Source organism: Marmota marmota, unplaced genomic scaffold (genome assembly GCF_001458135.2).
Source record: "Marmota marmota marmota unplaced genomic scaffold, marMar, whole genome shotgun sequence".
Classification (NCBI taxonomy): Eukaryota; Metazoa; Chordata; class Mammalia; order Rodentia; family Sciuridae; genus Marmota; species Marmota marmota.
The window spans coordinates 55,147,882-55,165,238 of NW_026000037.1; the positions used below are offsets into that span (position 1 = coordinate 55,147,882).

General features: G+C 40.4%; 1 protein-coding gene across 1 annotated transcript in view; it reads right to left on the reverse strand.

Annotated features, from left to right (window-relative positions):
- Stk39 (serine/threonine kinase 39) overlaps positions 1–17,052 on the reverse strand; it is a 234,037-nt gene extending 216,985 nt beyond the window's left edge. Inside the window, exon 1 of the mRNA XM_015479274.2 lies at positions 17,031–17,052. The gene's annotated coding sequence lies outside the window, so the exon portion shown is untranslated. The remainder of the gene's footprint in view (positions 1–17,030) is intronic.
- Between the last annotated feature and the right edge of the window lie 305 nt (positions 17,053–17,357).

Here is a 17,357-nt window from a genome sequence, read left to right on the forward strand (position 1 = left end):
TTTAAAAAAAAAAAAAAAAAAAAAGACCAACTTTTTGTGATATGGGGCTGGGGGACAACCTACTCCAGGGATTAGCTATGGATAATTTGGGGTGCCTTCCCAAACACCCCCTCCTGCTGAGCCAGTCACCTCCTCAAGGTTCCCAGGGACTCTCCACAGCCTCACCCTAGCATGCACATGCTTATGGAGCCATGTCTTCCCACCTTATTTTTCCTAGATTCTGCCCTTCTCCCCAGGCCACTGCCTAGAACACTGGAGACCCTCAATAAGGGTTCACTAAGTGAATGAAATTCACTCTAACCCACCACTGGGGAGATTGCCTCTGGACAAGGAAAGGGAAGCTGTGTTTCAAGTTGGGTCTGGCAGGTTACATGACCCATGTGCAAGGACAAAGCACACTTCTGCTCCATGTGCTTTCTCTTCATTGCTCATTGTGTGTGAGTGGCTAAGCAGGTAGTTGTGAGGCCTGTGGCAGTTAACTTCGAGGAAAGATCCTGGGAGGCCATCTGCCTTGAGCCTTGTTTGATTAGCAGAATACCCGATTCAGTTCTAGAGCCGGTATCACAGGACAGTTCATTCTAAAAAACAATGTTCCACTAGAATGTTCCACATTTTAAACAGCAAATCCACTGTCCCCTACTTAGCATGAAGCATGAAGCCACACAAAATATGGCAGGCTAGTGTAAACAAGAGTCTTGGATGATTCCACTTGTAAAGGGGACAGGCAGCAGGCCATGACAGCCCTGGTGATCCGTCTCAGGAGACACTCCATCAGGACCTGGACTGCAGGATGGACACCTTCCCACAGAGAAAATCTGATTTTTATACTGAGCCAAAGGTCACCTTTTGAAGTCCTTGCCCCTATACATGCAAAACCCCAGGATCTGGCAGGACTGAAAAACTTCCTGTTCTGCTCTGAACAAGTAGCACAATTCCTCCCAGTAAAACCCACTCATTTTGCTGATTAAATCAACCACATAGAAGCCAACATTCCACAAAAGAATGTCCATTACTATTCACACAGATAAACAGATACACCCACTGGCAAAAGCCAACAGGCACAAATGTCCTAGTTTGAATATGTGTGGCACGGTGGTAACCTCTGATTCCTTATTGCTCCAACCTTAAGCCACCTGGAAAAGGGAAGGGCTCTAAATACAAAAAGAGGAGCTGGTATCTACTTTGAGGTTGGTCTCATCCCATCCCATCTCAGCTACATGCTCACTGAGTGCCTTTGCATTAAAAAGAAAAAGGTATCCCTCTGGCTGGACACAAACCAGGAGATGCAGGGCCTGACGAGCAGATGATGCACAATTAGTGGAGAAAGCTGCTTTCTCCCAGCTAATTGCATCAGAAATTGTTGGTTGAACAGAAATTGAGTTTTCAGCCTCCAGGGGCAATGTACAACCTTGGTGGCTTTCAGTCAAAGGTTATTAGCATTTCCACAGCCTCCATCTCACTTTAAAAAATAATAGTTTGGGTGTAAGCCCCACATGCCCTGGAGTTAGGCAGATATTAGCAAAACCTCTAAGACAGGTTAACTACATCCATAACACCTAAGATTTAAAAAGTAGATTCCTTGAAGGAACTTTGGATTATGTAGAGGGGAAGTGGAGATGGAAAGAACAGTAGAATGAGTCAGACATTATTACCCTATATACATGTTATGATTATACTATTGGAGTCACTCTGCACCATGTACAGCCAGAGGAATGAGAAGTTGTGTTCCATTTGTGTACAATGTGTCAAAACGCATTCTACTGTAAAATTAATTAATTAATTAAAAACCAACAAAATATTTAAATAAAAAACAGTTCTTAAATAGAAATAAAGTGAATACAAATCAGTAAAGGAAAGGCATAGACTATATTGTAGCCTCTTTGTAGTATGGAAACAATGATGAAAGAGTAATTCCGTTGAGGAGATTTCGAGAAATTATTCTGCTGTATTGCTATATAAGGAAATTACTTTTCAGAGCAATATTTCCAAATTGTATGGCATTTCTACAACTGTGACCAATAAAACATATCTATAATTATAATAAATAAGAAGAAATCTATGGATGGATACCTGATGTAGAAAAATAAAGAAAAACAATATGCTATTTTTGTTTTGAAATTTAATAAATAAAATATAGACATTAATTAGCTTGGTAACTAGGGTATACCAGAGGTAGATGAATTATCCAGGGATTTACAATCTGACTATTAAATTACATATATGTATAAAATTTATGTTTATACACACACACACACACAAAGCACATATACAAGACAGTTATAATGAATATAATTTGTGCCAACTTTTTTATTAACTTATGAAGAATGTTAAATTTTCTTTCATAATTGTGAATAGCTATTAAAGATTCCTAAACAAAAAAAATAAAAAGTAGATTCTTGAGCCCATCTCCAAACTATTGAATGAGAACTGTTGCAACTGGAGGCCTAGAATCTGCATTTTTATAAAGCATCTCGGCAATTCTCCCATATTCCTAAACTAGACAATCACAGCTCCTAGGTATTGGTTTCTCTCTCCATTCCTCTACCAAGATTCCTGGGCTTGAGGAAAGTTTATCAGCCAGGGGTTGTTTAGAAAAGTAGAAATGCCACCAAGTATAGCAACTGACACTATTTGGTATAAAGATTTGATCCAGTGGGTGCTAGAAGACTGAAACACAGAACAACGCTGAGTGGCTTCAGGAACAAGCTACTACCCAGAGGGCTGTAGGGCCAAAGGGAAATATGGACAATCAGAATCTAAAAGGTCAGGGGAGGAATCCTAAAGGGATGGAACTGGGACACGGATATCTGAGGAGAAGGTGCTGGTCACAGGATCCACAGGGGCTGGGACTCACACAAGGACTGGCTAGTGGGACATCTCTGAGGGGTTCCAAGATGTATAAAGCAGCTGGCGAGAAGAACCAAGAATTCCTGAATATGTGTGGCATGGTGGTAACCTCTAAAGCAAAGCTGACAAGCACAATCAGCAAATCAGATGAAGCCTCTCCCTTCTCCCTCCCTACTCTGCCTTCCAGAATCCCCCTCAGGCCCCCCTAGTAGCAGAGTTTATGAGGAACACAGCAGGCAAAGGAGGAACCTGGTCTGCCCATGACCAGTCCAACAAAGGAAGCAGATTCTACAAAGGTCTGTCTGGAGCTTCAAGGCAATCAATGAGTAAGGAGTCTAGGGAACATGATATCCATCAGCTCCATCAAGAGACAGGGGCCTCCCCAAGCTCTACTAACAATGTTAGGTTTTATTGAACTTCTCATTTTCCTCCATTTTCAAACTCGGTACCTAAAATGACCCTTTTTAATATCTACACTCCCAAAAAAAGTTCACTCTGTACCTCCAAGCTCAGCCCCACACCTCTCTACTTCCTATTGGTGGAGTACTAGAATCCTAACTAGGACTGAGGGTCTGGGCTCAGACAGCCGGAAGCTACATGACCTTGGGCAAGTTGCTGGTGTGTTATGACTCAAATTCTTCAATATAAAAAACAAATGGTAATACCTACCACACAGGGAGACTGTCAATGTTAAATGCAATAATACACTCAAACGTAATAAGGTAAATGTGTCTGCGTCATGTTTAACAATGTCTATACATTGTTACTATTACCAATGATATGATCATTCCAGAAACCTGAGTAGAGACTAGAACTAGGTTTATTGCAACCTCTTAAGAAAATTCATTTTTATCTTCCTTCCCCATGATGACCTCTGCTCCCACTGAGGGCCAATTTCTGCCAGCTTCCTATCAACTCCCCCTCCTCAAATCTAACTTCTATATTATAATGATGGGTATACAGAAAATTAGGCAGAGGAATGATTCATTGTTTAAGATACAATTTGCCCCACTTCTCAGGTAGTTCAACATCCCTGGCTACCACATCCATGAAGCAGCAAGGACAAGCTCAAGGACAGAAGGAAAAAAGTCCACTTACTTTAATGCCATCCACCCCTCTCTACCTCTCCATCTGATTTGATTGTCCTCATAATCTAACTCCTGCTTATCTGGTCTCCCCTGACAACCCAACTTTCTCCCCCAGGTTACAACTACAGTACAGGTCAACCTCTGCATGAGAAATGTCTCCCTTCCTCCCTCCCTCAACACACTCACCCAAAAGCAGGACATGATGTTGTAGTCTGAGATGACAGCAGAACACAAGAACGACAAGGGAAGAGATCCTAAATACAGGAATGCAAATACCTGGTATGGTGGACTGTCGTGACTTGACAGCCCCTGCAGGCCTGAGAGCATAGCTGAACAAGAAGAAAGAGACTGAAGGGCCCCGAGGAAGGGCCCAGACCAAAGCTAAGCCCTGAGGGAAGCAGCAGCAAGCTAAGTGTCCACCAGTTCCACCCTTGGAGCTCCTCAGAATGGAAGTCACCTGCAAATCCAGTCATCAGTGGGAGCCTGGTGGAAGATCAGGAGACTGCTCCCTCCTGCAGTCCTGCCAGGAGCCAATCCAAAGTATTAGGAGTATATAGGCATTGAAAGACATAGAGATGGCACATCCTGTGAAAATGTAGATGCTAGTTCAGGAGGTCTGGGGCATCCGAGTTCTACATTTCTATGTTTGCAGGTGAAGGGATGCTGCTGATCCATGAACCAAAGATGAACTGTTACAGCATCATGGACATATCTTCTCTCAGTCATCCCCTAGACTTCCAGGCACCTACCTGCTAAGGAGACACTAGAGCACCTGGAGACCTCCTGACCAACCTCTTCACCCCTGCCTGGCCAGCAGAGTCCAGAAGGAGCAATTCCCTCTATAAGAAAACATAATTTGGGACTTTATGTGTATTTAACTCTTTAAAAATGAAGATGCAACATTTTCTCCATCCAATAACGTGTCCGTTTACTATCTGATTTTTTTAGGTGCATTTTCAGAAATTCACTATAAACAAAAGATGAGGAGAATTCTACTTCCCTCTTTAGCAAGAAACATGTAATTCAACTTCAAAACTATTTCTAGCAACTATAGTTCAAATTAAGTGGAACTTCAGTTAAACAGACATTTATTTTATTAATCCAAAAAACACCATACCTCAAACAGCATGGTAACTAAGGAAACATAATAAATAAAGCTGAGCAGCCAGAGCACTGCACTCACTTTCGTTCAACATACACTGAGCTCCAAGTTACATATTAAATACACTTCCTAACAGCAATGCTATGTCTACATCCAATGGATACAGATGAGCTGGCAAGATATTATAAGAAAAATAACCATTACAAATGTTGGTATTTCCATTAAAATTGCTTTCTTGCAGCAGGAGGCTGGTGTACCCAAATCTACCATCTATCCTAAGTCACAGCAGACCTTGATCTGCAGGGAGCTGCTGCCCAGGATGGCATGAGTTTTAGTGAAGGCTTATAGCCAATCACTTAATCATTTTTTTAAACCACTAGGCTGATAAGATTGATAAGCACTTGTTAAACTGATCTTTATTCCCACTGTTTCATTTACGCCACTTAAATAACGTTAAGTATTCAGTTTCATATCCCTGCTGTGAAGTTCTTGGTTACCTAATGTTCCTACCTTGAATTCTTGAAGACAGTTAGCATTCCCTGATTTTCCTTGTTTGCTGTCAAGATAGTGCCACCTGTCCATAATGAAAGAAAGAAAGAAAGAAAGAAAGAAAGAAGGAAGGAAGGAAGGAAGGAAGGAAGGAAGGAAGGAAGGAAGGAAGGAAAGAAAGAAAGAAAGAAAGAAAGAAAGAAAGAAAGAAAGAAAGAAAGAAAGAAAGAAAGAAAGAAAATAGAGCCTATTGGCCAAACCCTCAGGTTTAGGTTCTGGGATTTGGCCTATAATACAGTATATGGACCAAAATCCTGGAAAGGTCCAAGGTTCAGACTCAGTCTCCTAATGTGTCAGTCACCTTCACATTTTTACATACCAAAAATAAATTTTAAACCCATCCAATAAGACAACAAAATGGACAGTTACAACAAGCCCTCCACCAACAGGGATGGATGAGGAAAAGTGACCAAAAACACATGATCTGCTGATTCTGTCTAATAATTACAAATGCCTTCACCATAGAAATAATAATGGCATCCTAGAGTTGGGAAAAAACTTCAATCTATATCTCAAACAAGAAAAAGAACAGATAATACACATTTGATAGAGCTTCTAATATGGCCAGGCACTATTTAAGGTGCTGGAAGAGAAGCAAAGAACAAAAAGTACCAGGTTTCCTACTATTTTATTTTAATTTAAGAGGGGATGTCAATTTAAAAAAAAAGTCTTAAATGAGATAATGGAGGGGATGTGAATTTTTTAAAAAAAGTCACAAATGAGATAATTTCAGATTGCCGTTTAAGTATTACACCAAATAAAATTGGTGGGAACAGCACAGGCAAGCTATTCTGAGGTGGTAATATCTGGGGTGCTGAGAAGGAGCCACCAGCAAAGATCCATGGGCAGAGCATTCCAAGAAGAGAGGACAGCATGTGTAAAGGGCTGCAGCAGGAACAAGTTTGGAAAGTTCAAAGGACAGAAATAAGGGTGATGTGGCTAGAGCTCACTGATTCAGGTGGGAAAAGATGGTTGGACAGGTACAGGTAGGCAAGAGAAGGAACACACACAGAGAAAGTCATGTAGACCAACGTGAGTACTTTGGAGTGTTCTGAAAAAAGAATTACAAGATCTGGCTTACATTTTATTTATACAAAGGTCACTCTGGCTGCTACATGGAGGCAAGGCTGTATGCCAGGCAAGATGCAACATAACTAGGCAGAAGTTGCTACAGATGTGCAGGCTCAAGTTAATCATGGCATGTGCTAGAGTGGCCAAAAAAGAGAAGAGTAAAGTGGTTGGAATTGGGGGCTTAAGTGGATGTAGAACCACAGCACTTGCTGACCAATAGGAAGATAATTGTAGGTAGAAAACATTTGCGTAGTAAATCTGAATACATATTCCCCTCTACCATTATCACCACTGTATTTTATAATGAATATTCTTGATTGTCTCTTCCCCTTCCCAAAATTCTGCCAATGCTGGCCCATCTACTGAAATATGGTCTGCCTGCTTCAGATGACAATTTTAAAGGACTGGCTGTCATGCACTGTTCAACAAACCTCCAACACCAAGAACAAGGAAGAGTAAACCCCAGGGAAAACCAAGGCACTGCCTAGGAGGGATGACCTTCCACACAGCCAAGAGATGTTTTAGAACTGTCCCAACACCTCTTACAGATGGATGTTCATATGCACTGCCCTCCTATACAGAAATGTTTTAAAAAACAAAAGGAGAAATAGTTGGCATTTACAGATATTTTTTCCATCCAATTCTTTTTCTTCTAGAGGCTTCAAAGAAGTAATTAAATAGTAAATGGAAGTTCTTTTTCTTCCTTCCTGAAAATTAAGCCATGCTAAACAACAAGGACAAAGAGTGTATTTTTTAAACTCCATTAGCCAAACATAACCCTGGTTACGATTCCCATTCCTCTGCTTGTTCACAGTCACATTCGCTCACATATAGAATCACAATAATTATACCTTCATATTCTGCTGTTCTGAGAATTAGATCACACTTTTCATGTTCCTAAAACATATTTATAATTACATTAATGGTAGTACAACATCTCAGCATGTTACTGAGCCGCAAAAACTGCCTTTAGTCTTTGCATCCACCTTTATCTCAAGACTGCATAATAATTTCAGAGGGATAACCCACCTGTAGTGTAAATCAAAACTAAAATAATGCCAGGTGCATAATTTCAAGGCTCTTGTAAAGTTGTTGTATTTGGCATTTCACTAAACTGCTTATAAAACCATTATCTGTCAATGATTTGCCAAACCAAGTGAGTTAAAAAAAAAAAAAAAGAAGTCAATTTCACTTAAAGATTATCTACCTAAGATACTGAAATAACTCACAAAAGCACAGCAGGAAGTCAGCTGAACCTACACCAGAGAACATGCACTTTTTTAAAATGGGAGAATCAAACATGAATTTAGAGGGGACATGGCATTCTCCAGAACAGTAACTGCCAAAGTTCTAGCGTTCATTAAGTAGCTAAACACTTTCTGCGAGAGTCCACAAATGAAACGCAGCAAGAAAACTCTGAATGGTTTTAAAGACACATTTACACTGAAATAAACCTCTATACAAAACACATGGAAGCTAAATATAGACTACACATACAACAAATATATATAACATAAATAAATGCTATACACAGATTACTACACCATGTTCTAAAGGTGTCTTTCCCTTGAGGCTTCCAAACTCCTCGGTGCACATCTAACGAAGTATCATCTGCTCTTGCAATTCCCACTTTCCCAGCTGTCCTCCAGATTCTTCCCCATGGAACCGCAATGCTAACAGAAGCAGGGGCAGGAGGTGCTTCAGGGGCTTTAGCTTCCAGGGATGTTTAAAAGGAAATTCCTGAATCTCTTGATGCACTGTTATCTAAGGGATTACACCATTTAGGGGATGACACCGCTGGAGTCAGTTCAGCCTTAAAGGAAGGCCAGCAGCAGCCTCCCTGTGGAGGCTCACTAGCCTCAGACTCAGCATGTCACCAATCCCCTGCTTTTCTTTGCTAACCTTAAGTTGTAAGTCCAACCATTTCTGGAGAATGTATGAAGGAGAAGCAGCGGTGGTTATCCACAGACCAGATACTATCCCTGGAGAACCTGAACTCCATCCTAGAAAACTGAGAAAGGTCCATCTTTCCAAAATTGGCCATGTTTCAAAGCCATGGGTGGAAAAGCGCATGTTGAACTCCACAGTGACTCCCTTTCTAAAAGAAAACAGTAATCCTGTGTATTCATGTTTATGTCAATGCAGTTTCATGTCTTCTGGAAGGGGCTTAGCCTGAATAAAGAACCCAAAAGGATGTCCAAATTTTTCAGACAACTGGTATTCTGCCATGTCAAATATTGCTTGAAATAATTAAATTGTCAGCAGGCCCATGGAAATGTTCAGGCTAGAAGAATCTCTGGACATGGTTTCATGATAGTGTCTGACCTGCACAGCAGGTCAGCAGAGGCACTGATATATATTTATGGGCAGGTCTGGGCCATTTATTTTGTCCATATGTCACGTTCTCTAGCAAGAACCACAATAGCAGCACAGGGCCAACAAAATAATGTCCCATTCTTCATGCATTTTTGTTTCTCTCTTGAACTTAAAAAAGGAGAAGGAGTCATGAAAATGTTATTCATCAAGGGGAAGGAGATGTAGCTGAGGAGGAGAGCACATGCCTAACATGTAAGAGGCCTGTTTGATTCCCAGCACTGCAAAAGTATGTAAATAAACAAATGCACCAAAAATATTCATCAAAATATTTAAGAAGTGGGAAAGACTATGAGTGATTAGACCAAAAAGGAAAAAAAGGAATATTAAATGTCATGCCTTAGCCTTAGAAATCAGCACACTCTAAATTTACAAGAACATACCAAGCTACCATCTTACCTTGGTCTCAACTCTAAGACACATTGAAAGGATACCATGGGTTAAAATTGTAATAACTATTCAGTGAAGCAAATTCTTTCTCATTTTCAGTGCCATTTAACCATTATTACCTTTTATTTTTGTACCGATTTATAAATAATTGTATTGCCTTTACTTGGTTTTATTATTATAAAATAATAAAATTATTTTATTTTATTATTATAAAATTCACAGAATATCTACCTACCATGGGCTCAGAAACCCAACATTATCAAATATAAGTATTTCCCATTTACTCAGATAAACTAACACCTATATCATAGACATTATAAATGCAAGAATTGGAAAATATCAAACCTGAACGGCATGACTCTGGTTTATACTTTTCATCTAAGATCCACATTCACTTCTTGGAACTCATTAAATTCAACTGACAGAGCATTAATTTTTTTTTAATTTTTGAAACAGTCTTTCACTGTGTTGTCCAGGTTAGTCTCAAACTCCTGAGCTCAGGCGACCCTCTTGCCTCAACCTCCCAAGTGGCTGGGAACACAGACATGCACCACCGCATGTGGAAACCTGACAGGACTTTACAGGGAATCCTTCGGGGAGGGGAAAAATTGACAAGAAGGAGTTAAAACTTGAAGGAACAATTTATAGCTTATGTTTTCCAACTATACTTCCCAGTTGACTTTTAATTTCTACCTCACACTTTCATTTATTAAATGAATAATGGAAATTTCTTCCCTTCTGAGATTTTTCTCTTTAAATATTTTGGATTTGCAGCCCACATTGCAGAGGCCAAACCTTAGCTGGCAGTGAGACACAGCTCTGATAGAAAGGTGTGGGTGGAATGTGTCCCACAGAAAGAGACCTCTGAGAACACACACTGACCCAGAATTCCAGCACAGAGAGGCACTGATATATATTTATGGGCAGGTCTGGGCTATTTATTTTGTCCTATGTCAGGATATTACAAGCATTCGTTTCAGGAGTGAGCAAGTTCTGGTCATCACGGGTCCTTCTTAGGACACTCAGTGAGCCAGCGTCTCGCCCCTCAAACCACGACTGCAAAAAGAATCTCCTTAAAATACTACTGCAGCCAATATTTTAGATCGCCAGGCGTAACTCAGTGAAAGAACAGATAAAGTAGACATGAATAATTTACAACTGGATGGAATATAGTCACTGTCATTGCATTCCTAAAGGAATGCAGTTCAGAGCTGAAAGAAATCCTGACCATATTCATTTCTTGTTCCCAGAGCCTTCCAAGACCTAATGAAAATAAATACCACCTCTTTCCAATCTACCCTTTTCTCGCCCAAATCATAATTCCATCAGCCAATGAACAAGGAAATTTTTCTAGCCTGTGTTCCTGAGATAGTTCCCAAAAGACTTCTTAGGACACTGAGTCAAAATAATGTTCAAGGAGACCATCCAAAATAAAGATATCTCCAGTTGTCATTAAAAGTAAGAACAAAGAACAGGTTTGTCCTGCTTGAAACCACTCTGAAAGACTGTTCTCTGTCAGTGGTCCCAGAGAAACAGAAAACAGCTAGCAGGAGGTGTGGCTTCCTGAGAAGGCTTAGGCCCCCTCCTTTATTGGGAACGGGAAAGCCAGGATTTCTCCAAGTTATCTTTTATCTGCAAGACCACTGGCTTCCTGGGAAAAAGACAAATTCCCAGAGTAGATCAAACTTCCCAAACAGAATCTATGGGGATGTAGCCTGAGGACCTAAGTCTTTGCACAGTGAAGTTTGAAAACCACCATCAAACTCAAAGTATTTCCCAAAATTCTGTCCAACAGAAGTCACTGATGCAGTACATTAGACACCAAGTCCTGCCAAGTGTGATGGTACACGCCTATAATCCAGTGATATGGGAAGCTGAGACAGGAGGATGGCAAATTCAAGACCAGCCTGGGCAACTTAGGGAGACCCTGTCTCAAAATAATAATAGTAAACGGGTCTAGGGATATAGATCGGTGGTAAAACACCCCTGGGTTCCAAGTCCCTATTTACGAGTACAGACGTGGTCCCATTCATTTTATACTCCAAACCACCCCATGAGAATCTTAACCTCATTTTAAGCCTGAGCACACTGAGGCCCAAGATCACACTTTTCATAAAGTGCTAAAGATTTGGATCCAGGTGCCTTTGACATGAAAAAATTCTCCTTCCATGTGAATACATCTAATAGGAAAAGTAACTGCCTCTTGCTCTCCTAGTGGTCCTCAGATATAGCCAGTTATAATACCCCCAGTTCCATCTCATACATACCCACTTCTCCATTATAGGTGGCAGGGGGTAGACTGCTAAAATCATGGGTCTGGATAGGATCACTGCAATCCAAGAGACATAGTACATGAAAAAACGGGGAAACACCTAGTGATTTTTACAATGATTAAAGAGGCTGTAGGATAATAAACTCAACAAGTGAACTGAGATGAGGCCGGGAGAGTATAGTGAGCACACATTTTCATCTCCACTTCAGAAGCATCGGGACTTAGGTTTCAGGTGCAGATGGCCTTTCAGATAGGGAAAAGTAGAGGTTATATAATGCCACAGATGAAGAGATTTCCAGAAAGGACCTCTATATATAGGTCAGGATTTTTCAACCTCGAACTACTGACACTAGAGGTCAGATGACTCCTTATTGTGGGGTCCGTTCTATGCACTGAGGATGTTTAGAAGCGTCGCTGGTCTCTACCCATCAGAGGCTAGTAGCATGTCCCTCCAACTCCTACCAAAAAAGGTCTCTAGATATTGACAAATGTCCCAATGGATGGGAGGGGAGTGGTTGAAATCTCTCTCAGTGAAGGACCACAGCTCTTAAAATAGGGGTGGGGGACTTCCACCTACAAGAGGAAAGAGGAGGGGGTATGGAACGGGTATGTAATCAGATTTCCTTTCCATTTATCAAGGTCTTGGTTAGCCTAGTCACTGAGAATTGAAATTGCCTACAGGAAAAATCTAGCAACACGGAATAACCAAACACTGGGTGACCGACCTGAGACGGCCAAGAAATCACCTACTCTCAGGAAAACACCAAAAAGGAAAGAGAAAAGTCAAAAGAAGGGAAAAAGATTTCATTTTCCATAAGGGATCCAGTTATAAAAAGGGCCTCAGCTACTAGGAAGACACTTTACCAAGGTTCAGTTTATGAGAAAGAATATGTCAGAGCTGTCACCAATGTCAGAGATTAGGTGTTTTAAGTGGTGTTGACGTGACACTGAGATTGAACACTCTGGAATGTGAAACATGGGGAATGAAGGGGGAAACACAGAGCCTGCTCAATCGTAAGGGCCTCTTGCCACTTAAAAATACAATAAAGGGTTATAAGGTTTGAAGAGCAGATGTGTGTTCTTGAAATGCTCATGAAAGGCACCAGGTGCTTGCAGAGTAGAACAAGCCCAAGGACTTTGAGGGTTTCACAGAGATGGTCAACTTGTCAATGGGCATTTATTAAGTGCCTAAATACACAGGTGCTATGCTGGGAACTACACACAAAGCAAAGTGGCCACACCTGGCCTCACCCTTTGGGGCGGACACCTTAAACAACTTTAAAAAAAAAACAGGCATCACAGAGATAGGCATCAAAGAGATACAAGAGGTTATTTCAGTGTCCACCAAGGCTGTCCCACACTATTCCCTGACCTCCACCAGTCATCAAGAAAATAAGAATCAATCATTCAAACAGAAAGCTCAGGTAAATTTCTTACACCAGAACAAGAGTGAAGTTACAGGACAAAAACAGTCCCTCATTCCCCTGCTCAGAGAACCTGAGGCTATCAAATGCAGGATACAACCCACCAGCAGGGTGGTGGAAGCTGGCTTGTCTTTACTGAGGAGTCAACCAATGGGCACTGTTTACTAAGCATTAAAGTCGCTAATTAATGGTGGGGCATGGTGGTTCTCGCCTATGGTCCCAGCTATCAAAAGGCTGAGGCAGGGGGATCCCTTGAGCCCAGGAGTTCAGAGACAGCCTGGGCAACAGAGTAAGACTCCTATCTCTTTAAAGAAAAACAAACAAACAAAAAAAATTAATTCTCTCAGCAAGTTCTATGGGCTTTCCTTTGAATCTAGATGTAAACCAAGTACAATTATGAAGATAAACCAGTAATAGTTAATACAGCGCATTAAAATTTATTTTGAAATGTATGGAAAAAAAATAATAAGATGGATTAGTAGGTAAATAGGTAAGTGATTAAGTATGGTAAAATATTAATAGTAGAATACAAGTGATGAGAGGCTGGGAATGTAGCTTAGTGGCAGAGCACGCACAAGACTCCAGCATTGGGGACAAAAGGAACATAGAAGATGGACAAATTTCAAATGCATGTTTGCAATTTTTCATAGTAAGTGTTGAAAGCAAGTTTTAATAACACTGTGCTTATCTTAGAATAATGGTACAACAGGAAATCAATGTGTTAAATAAAAATAACAGATTTAAAATGATGCATAATATGGGGCTGGGGATGTGGCTCAAGTGGTAGCGCGCTCGCCTGGCATGCGTGCGGCCCGGGTTCGATCCTCAGCACCACATACAAAAAAAAAAAAACAAACATGTTGTATCCGCCGATAACTAAAAAATAAATATTAAAATTCTCTCTCTCTCTCTCTTTAAAAAAAAATGATGCATAATATACTCTCAAATTTGTTAAATTATAATAAACACCAAATTATTATTATGGTTATCTTCTGGACAATGAATTACAGGTAACTTTTATTTTCTTCTTTGTGCATTTATATATTTTCTAATTTTTCCTCAATAAGCATATATTGCATTGCCATCCAAAAATTTACTTAACATTAAATTTGTTTTCTATTTTTTTGTAGTGCTGGGGATTGAACCAAGGGCTTCCTGTGTATTAGGCAGGCATTCTATCATTGAGCTACATCCCCAGCTATTTCCCCAGCCCAAAATAAATTTAAGGGCTGACATAGTGGGCCAGTAGTACAGCACTTACCTAGCATATGCAAGGCCCTAGATTCACTCCCAACACTATAAATAAATAGATAGATAGATAGATAGATAGATAGATAGATAGATAAAAACCATCATGAAAAAAATCGAAAGGAGCCTTGAAACAGACATGACAGTGATACTAACATTTATTGAGAAATCAAAATGTACTACATCTGTGTTTTGTGTGTTTCTGCATTAATTACTAAATACACCCCCCCACCTCCCCACCCCCGGGGGATCCCACTTCTGCCCAAGGGATGTCCAGATTAGGGTTATGCAATCTTGGGAAAGGCAAGGATCAGAGAGGGGCAACCAGGGCAGTGAATACCCTGAGGTGAGGAAAGGAAGGCACTGCGCTGGGCTTCCCCCACTGTCCCCCTCCTGCCCCAAACTGACAGATGAGAAAGTCACAAGATTGAAGCAGCCTGAGTGGCTCCGGAAAGGAGAACTGACCTGGAGCATTTTCCAGACCCACAGGGGCTTTGAGAGCAAGAAATACCCTAATACCCTCGTGTTGTGTTAAGCTCCTGTGCTTCAGGGCTGCTGGATACCATACCGCAAACCAACCCAGCCTGACAGTAGAACAGGCCTGGTGGTCATCCCAACGATACGTCATCATCTAAAATCACATTCTCCACCTTCTTCCACCTAAATCCAGGGAGGCCTACCTATCTCCTATTTTCATTAACATAGGATACTGGGTTCTGCCCTGTCTTTGCACCCCTAGGCCCATATGAAGCAAATGCCCAGAAGTAGTGTGATAAATTTATTGATGGTGGTGAAGAGTCTGAAGCCAAAGTCAAAATGTTAAAATACATTAGGCTTTTTCAAGCATGATAGAAAATACAAAGAGATCACCAGAAGAAAACATTGATTGTAGAAAAAGTGAGGCTCATTCATGAAGCTGAGTGTCTATTCAGATATATGTCTATTCAAAACTCTCCTCTTAAGGTAAGAAATTAACCAGAAAAATCTCAAGTTCCATCCATGCTACAATAGGCTATGCCAACTCTGAAGGCATCAGAGAACATAAAATAAGTATATTTATTTATGTATGCTTACATTTTTTAAAGGGTCATATCTCCTCTATTAAGAACATATTGGAAACTGATGCACTTCACAAATATCACCAGCAATTTTAAAAATTAAAAGTTTAAACCCACAGAATTGCAATGCAAATATCAGAAGTTCACCTCAAAGGTCATTTATCATCATTTTTTTAACCAACCCTTCTTGAAAGGGCCTATACATATTGGCTCATAAAAGAACTATGAAAGAAAATGTATGTTGTGATTTCATAAAATTTCTAGCTTTTGTAAGTGTTGTAAATTCCTTATCAGTTCGAGGATCATATAAGCTAACCACACACAAAGGCAGCCCCATTTCCATTTATTTGTATACTAGTTAAGCAAACAGTCACACTTTGAATAATGGATCTGAAATTTGAACTTAGGAAAGTCGTTTTCAAACCTTTTTTCTTTCTTTTCTTTTGCTTTCTTTTTTTTTTTTTTTTTTTTTTTTTTGGTACTAGGGTTTGAACCCAGGGCTTTTGATATGCTAGGCAAACTCTCTGCCACTGAGCTCTGTACAGCCCAGTGTGTGTTTGTTTTTGAGATAGGGTGTCAGCAAATTGACCAGGCTGGCCTCAAACTTGGGATTTTCCCACCTTGGCCTCCCTAGTAGATGGGATTATAGGTGTGTGCCACCACACCTTTTTGTTTTCTATGGGAACATCAAGGTAGGTTTTTTCCCCACCTGTGAAAAATGATATATGATTTGATTATTACTCTGTTTCTCTTCCTCTGAAATAAAGCAAAAATATAGTCATCAAAATTTTGATTGTGAGTAGGCATTATACAATTGAAAAAAAAAAGGAAAAAGAGAAAGTGCAGTTAATTAGCCTATTTTCTCTATTCATTTAATCGCACTGAACAACTGAAACTTCACTTCCTCTCAAATGAACTTTAAAATCCTGCACTTCAATAGTCTAAAAAAAAAAAATAAATAAGTCTCAGGTGGCTATAAACCTAGACAATAAAAATGTTTTAATTTAGATTCACCCACAAGGCAAAGTGTAACTGTTACCTCTCACCCACCTCTCTCAAGAGTGTCACTAAATATGGCAGGATTGCTTGACCTCCCTGCTCAACACAAGCGGGTATTAAAATTAGAGGGACTCTCCTTCGGTTCAACCGCATGAGTCAAGAGGAAATAGCATTAAGTATCCACTGGCAGGCACACATCTATCGTGCACTTACCACAAACTGCACCTGCTTCTAAGGGTCATTTCTGCTCTAGAGTTCACAGAGTTCACCAACCCTGGGAACAAGATAAGCCGCAGTTTCTGCCTTCTCAACCATGCTGTGAGCTTTTAAACTCTAAACCATTGAGTTCTGGGGTAAAATTTGGAGATAAGAAGTATCCCTTGCCTTAAGAGATGTAACTTTAGGGTGGAGGCTGCAGCTCAATGGTACAGCACTTGCTTACCATGCAGGACTCCAAAGGTTCAATCCCCAGTAATACACAACACACACACACACACACACACACACACACACCCGGGGGAACAAGATGTGACTTTATATCTGCATCTGCGTTCTAGTTGGTTTATTTTTTTTTAATTTCACTTAGATGTAAATAGCAAACATACGTACCTTTATGTGCATCATCAACATCCTGCCTTCTGTCTTCAGCCAGCTCATCAGAGGAAACCTATACTCATCGCTGTGTAGGAGTGGAAAACACCACACTGCTGCATGCAAACCCCTCCTCTTTCTGCACAGCACATTCATTTAACTTCACATAACTACCTCTATGCCTGGTTCTGAATATAAAACTCAAGACACAAATACACACTGGCTCTCTTATCAGCAAAGCTGTAAAATATAGTCAGGACAATGGGGAAGGTGACTGGGACTAGGGACAGATGTGGGAGAGGTCGTATTTAACGACCCTGCCCAAGCACACTTACTTTCCTAATC